The sequence below is a fragment of the Dysidea avara genome, chromosome 12 (genome assembly GCF_963678975.1).
Source record: "Dysidea avara chromosome 12, odDysAvar1.4, whole genome shotgun sequence".
Classification (NCBI taxonomy): Eukaryota; Metazoa; Porifera; class Demospongiae; order Dictyoceratida; family Dysideidae; genus Dysidea; species Dysidea avara.
This window is the reverse complement of record NC_089283.1, coordinates 10,384,422-10,390,941: the sequence shown is the minus strand read 5'-3', so window position 1 is coordinate 10,390,941 and position 6,520 is coordinate 10,384,422.

Here is a 6,520-nt window from a genome sequence, read left to right as displayed (position 1 = left end):
AAATGGTTTTCAAAGTATTTTGTATTCACGCTTCGAAGATCAGTACAGGCAAATGTTAAATACACATGAAAACATGGTCAACATGTTTACCTCCTGCATGAGTATGTGCATGAATTTATGACTTGATCTTCAAAGTGGTCATGAATGTAAAGTAATTTAGTAATTAATTTCACACATTGAGGTACAAGTAGTGCATGTATACGGTAGCTCCTCCATTCCTAGGTCCACAATAAAGTGCTCATATTACAAAAGCCACAGAAGTATATCTTGGTCCAAATGTATGTGCACCACTAGAGTGAGAGTATAAACAGGCATCCTGATTATCAAAGTGTCCAGGTATCTCTTTTGAGTTTTGTTGTGCGTACCTGTACAACCACATACGCAACTTAAATAGGGCTAAGTCCACTACAGTGGGATTCAATTTAATAAAGAAGGCATTTCTGAAGAGATGGTGCAACATTATGTTTATGGTCACATGGTGGTCAGATCTGTAATCTGAAGTCCACTTAACTAATAAGGACCATTTTTGGATTTGCTAGACAGAGTTGATGTTTTGGTGCTATACATTAATATCCAATTAAAGAAACAACAGCACATTTCAATACAAGTAATTCATTACTCACTAAAGAATTCAAATAATTCCAAGTAGTATTTTTCGAAATATAAAGGATTAAAATTTTCAATGCAGTACTTTCAAACCATAATTGAGTAGACTTCCCATAATTTAGGGATCACTAGAACGGTCAATTAACAATCTTCCATCAGTGAAAATTTTGTTCACAAATATTTACACAGTGCGAAGTTACGGTGGATTTTGTAACTAGAGTTGGACCATTTTTTTCATGAAATATTCAAAACATTTGTGGTCATAAATCAGAAACTATAGGGTGTATAGAGCTAAGAATTTGCATGGATGATAAGCACCACAGGTAGACCAAGTTTTGTCACAATCCAAGAGGTGGTACACGTTGGTATCACCTTATTTACTGAGTATATTACATGATCCTAAATTCCTTGCTGTATATATCTGACTGGAGAAACCTGAAACATGTAGTATATTACAAGACATTAAAGCAAGCTTGTACAAAATACAAGACTGCTCTATTAGAGCAAACTAATTTAGTACTAGACCCTACATTTCAACCTACATAGCTACATTATACTGGTGGGATAAAGTGTTATCCTTTTTTATTCTTTAGCCTATGACATCAACTATATATGCAAAACATTATTTCCATAATAGCAGTTTTCAAAACTGATTAATAACCAAACAGTTGACAAGATATACAATTGTCAAATAAATATTTAGACTTTATATGGCATTTGTATACCCTCACATGCAAACTCTGATATCACTATATCTATATTAATATACGGTAGCAGCCACAGCACAATATGTGCATTTGAGATATACAAGAAGTGTAATTCTTAATTAAAGCCATAGCAAATATTTCAAAGTAGCAAGTACATAGCTATTTGAATTCTTATACACAAGATAATGGATTTAATTTACTTGCTATGTACATAATTTCAGTTCCTGTTTTCAAACATAGAAGCAAATTTCAATTACACATGCATAGGATAGCAAATTTCCCACATAATACTCAACTGTGTAAATTTCAAGGTTAATGGTGTCCCAGCATTATGGACATACTCCATCGTTAGATATAATCCATGCAGGATATGTCATAGTCAGGTGTTGATGGAGTAATAAAATAAGGAAAAGTATAGTGGTGGTAAGAGTATCTGTATACCCCAGAGTAATTGTATTATATTATGAAAGAATGCCGTTAGAATATAACAGTTAACAGCTTGCAATGTACACATTATGTTGAAATACTCTAATAAAAGAAGAGTCATGTATGGCAATACTTTCATTACATTATAATTTCCTGCATGTATACATAGTCAGAATAGATATTATCAGATGAAAAGTTTCTGATCATCAGCTGAGGGAAATACCGAGGGGAATATTTAGGCTGTCTTACGTACACAAAGCAACTTGATAACAGTAATGATTCAGGAATGTTATTTCAGCAGCCATTTGAATGGAAAGTCCCTTTTAGCTATATATGTACATGTAGGATTCACTGTGTTGGCTGAAGACTTCCTATTTGGATGCTTGAAATTGTTGTGTTGTTAACAAAGAGGGCATGCACACCACTTTTCATTATATAACTAATTACGTCATTCATATTTGTGACTGAATTTTGGAAAATCACCCATATGGATGTGCGTGAAATAATTAGAATCTCCATGTTTAGTGGGTTGTTAATAAGAGCAGGGAACAGTTTTAAAAATATTTCAAGAATTTTCTTGTAGTTTAAGGTATTGAGAATGGTTTACAATCATTAGCAGGTAAGTTTGCACTATAAAGTTTGTGAGTTGATCATTAAATCTTTTAGGTGTCAAATGCACCCATATGGGTGATTTTCCAAAATTCGGTCACATTTATGTTGTACATGTAGTTAAGCTATAATGCAATGAAGTCTAACTTGAAATCATAAGCAGGCTCTGTCATCATTAAGTAATGTATCTTTTGTGGATATTATCACACTAATAAATTTTATGACCAATTATTCATATACATGCAGTGAGTATTTAGATTCCATCCCAACCTGAATGTCTGTCAAGATTCCGTAGCCCATGGCCATGAAAAGAGTAAATGGCTATATACAACACTGACAGGAATAAAATTAAACAACATAAGTGTGTATGTATTTGTACATTTGTGCAGCATGTTTGGGACTTGATTTTCTACCTGGTTGTATTATTAGAAATATTCACAAACTAGTTATATTGTTAACAAGAGTGTTTACACAGCATGTCATCTTCCAAACAGCCATATAACATATAGCTAGCTATATCAGCAACTAAAAATAACAAGTAACTTTACTGACTGAAGATATGTAGTTATAGTGTACATTCCAATGGAGTTTGCATGGGGAAATTAAAGGGATTAGTGCTCAGCTGAATGCAGCAATATATTTCCCAAACTATATTATACAATCAACTTCTTGGAGCTTCATAACATGATTTAGCTAAAAAGAGACGTTTTCTCAATTGTAGCTAAGCAACTCAGATATGTCATCCAAGATTAGCATGTTAAGGTGTTTACAAAATGTCGCATTATATAGATCTACAATCTTTGCTGGAGTTTTAATATTCCTTTTGTCAATCAAATGAACTGATACTTGTAATAACACATTCTCAAAAGTAGTTTAATATATCATTAATGCATATGTATACACAAGTGCATAGTGGCTTCACACAGATTCCTGAAGTACTACACGGCAACTGTTTAACTACTTAACCTCTAGTTAGTGAGAAGCCCATTACCCTCTACAAGCTAACTACACTAACTTACTATTTAAAAGTAGTTACCTGCAGGGACAAAATGTAGCTCAGACAATTAGCAGGAAACTGGTGAACTGAATGTGTATTCATGTACATGGTGACTTGATTGCAGCTGAGCTCTCTACAGTGTGACTTGTTTGTATATAGCTGAACTCTCTTCAAGGTGACTTATTTGTAGCTGAACTGTCTACAGCTATGGTGACTTTTTAGAGCTGAATTTCTATAGGTGACTTGTTTGTAGCTGAACTCTCAATAGAGGCTGAAGTTGAACTATCTATTGCATGCATCTTGCATATGCTGACAATAATGCTGTACCTTCAGCTATGAGGCTACATCCATATCAAAACAATACATACATACATATATATATACATACATATAGCCAATATAGGATATTAGACGATGGCATTTAATGTGATGTTGCATTGTTATCTGAAGCAGTTACTAATCTTCTGCCCACTGTTCAAATTTTGGGAATTTTTAAGCCTTATATATAACTCATGCTGAAACCTTCTTCAGTTTTGAATGCTTTGAGGTGATAACACTAAACAGTGAACAAAAAACAAAAAAAGTATAGCTATAATGGACAAATAAATAGCAATCTAATGAATCTGAATATATAGATATAGGCTTATAGATAGTAATACCAATGGTATAGAGGTATAGCTACAGTGCTTATCCTTTTAATTTAGTATACGCTATAAGGCTTTAGTTTTCTTACCTGAAACCGTATTGCATCTAATATACATTGAGTATGCAGGACCCTAATACAACTAGTATATTGTAGCTACATTCAAGTATCACTGACAGGAGAAATAGTTATGTGTGTTTGATGAAACAAATACATTAGAAAATTGTACTTTATACATGTGATACATGTGTGTAGCCATACATTCATTAATAGTGCATGCCTATAGCACTTCCATCCAATGTATAGCTATCAGTTGACAAGGTTTCATATAGTTAGCATGATGCCTTGCACTTGTAACTATATCTAACACATTTTGTGCAATTATCACAAATCTGGTCATATAATCTTGTAGATAATTATATTACCTTTTAAAACCATTGGCTATATAGCTGTGTATAATGTTGTACAAGCTAACTATAGCTACTAGTCAGGTCCACTATGTACTTTTGTTCAAATTTTACGGAGATTAGCAAACCTATATTATATTTTCAGAAAGCTTAGAGCATGGAGAATCTGAAAATCATTGTTTACATTTGCACAGATTCCTGTAAGGTCAGCATTTTTAAATTTCAAAATGGCAGCCAATAAAGTAAAAAAATTCTTGATATATAAATTTTAATTTGGCATAAAAGTTCATTAATGAACTCAACAAATTCTCTGGTGACATTTTTACATCTCTATTCACTAGAGGTGACATAGCTAATCATGAAAAATTAAAAGTTTTAACAAACGGAATAGAAGAGTGTCCATTATGCTGCAATAACTCAGGAATAAATTTTAACGAAAAGAATTGAGGAATATTCCAGATTAATTGGATGAGATATATGTATAACTGGTATAAAATATTAGTTGGTTTCCACAGAAACAGTTCAAGCCTAAAAACAGCAGAAAAGATTGAGTTACTCTAATAGAGCAGTCACTTACTCTGATAAAGCAGTCAACTTTTGACTCCATATTTCCAATGTAGTAGTCACTTTTGTGAAAGTCCTAGCTAGTGTGCTTATGTTGGGTATAAATTTCAGGAGTTTAGCTAATTCTAGGTTTGAAAGAATGATTGGAATTTACATTAAATATTCTCCCCTAAAAGGTAATTTTGTTAATTGGAAACTATGATCTCACCCTGACTGGCACTTTTGTCAGTTGGTGGTATGCATTGACATAGTCATATAACTATGTCAAAGATAACTTTGTTCAAAATTTATGGGCCTACATAAAGCTCGGAGCATGGAGAATGCATGGAGATCAGTGAAAATCAATGCTTACATTTACTCTGTTGTCATGTGACATCACATGAGCTTATATGATACTATCACAGAAACTAGAAGACAAAATCTATCTGCTACAATAACTGGAAGCGCAAAAGAAAATGGTAATTAGTATTGACATCTTTAAACTTCTGATTGGTTGTTAGGAAGAGAGAGCTAGTCAGGTACAACAGATGATAACATGAATGAGACAGCAAGAAGAGATAGGTGATCTTATCATTTCTGTGTGACACAGTGGAACTTCTCTTCCTTTGTGCTGGTGTAAACTATAAAGTATAATTATTCTCACACATATCTTGTATAGAGGGGTTCTGCTGTAGTGTTTTGAGTGTTGTGTGGCTGTAACGTAAGAACCCACTATGACAATTATGGTCATGTCACTGGCCAAGAGTTGTAAGACCACTTCAATATAGTTACCTTGTCAAGTATATAGGTCCCAAATGCACTTCATGACCTCATTTATAAAACCACCTCAATATACAGCAGTGACCGTGTCAAGTATATAGGTCCCAATTCTAACTTGGTCCATTTTGGGGACATGAAAACTAATGTATTAATGACCACTCCTATGGTACGTTTATTGTGGCGGCAGTTGGTTTGTTAGTAGTGCTATTTGGGAAGGTTGTGATAAAAAGAATTCTTTTGTGGGTGTTTTCAACTATACTATAAGCTAACAAAGCCACTGTTTAGCAAATCATTTTGTGCAGCATATCGATACTGTTGCAACTGCTGTGACAAATCGCATGGTGCAAAATAAAGGTGATATATGGGAACCATTACTTGTGTATTATCTTGTGAGGTCATGTGATCTTGTCACAGGTGTTGACTGTGGTGTTCCATAATGAGATGAATTGTACGGCACTGTCACCATGATGACTTGTGAGACATTGGTATGATATGTTGTGTGACTTTACATAATCATTTGTGCCACTCCATTGCTAGGCAAGGTTAACATTACTGTGGACACCTCAACAAGTCCAGCATGAAATGTAGCTACCCTGATTTATGTGACATGTTGCCATGGTGATAGCTGTTGCAACACAACGTTTGTATGACAACAGCATACTACTGTATCACATTTCCACCATTGTAACAGGCCTACCAAATAAGCATAATTGAAGCCTTGCTATAGGCCCAGTGGGAGTGGCAGCATAGTCCATAAAGGTGGGTGTGGTGATGTGTTGTTACCATCTTGGTGTGTATAAAC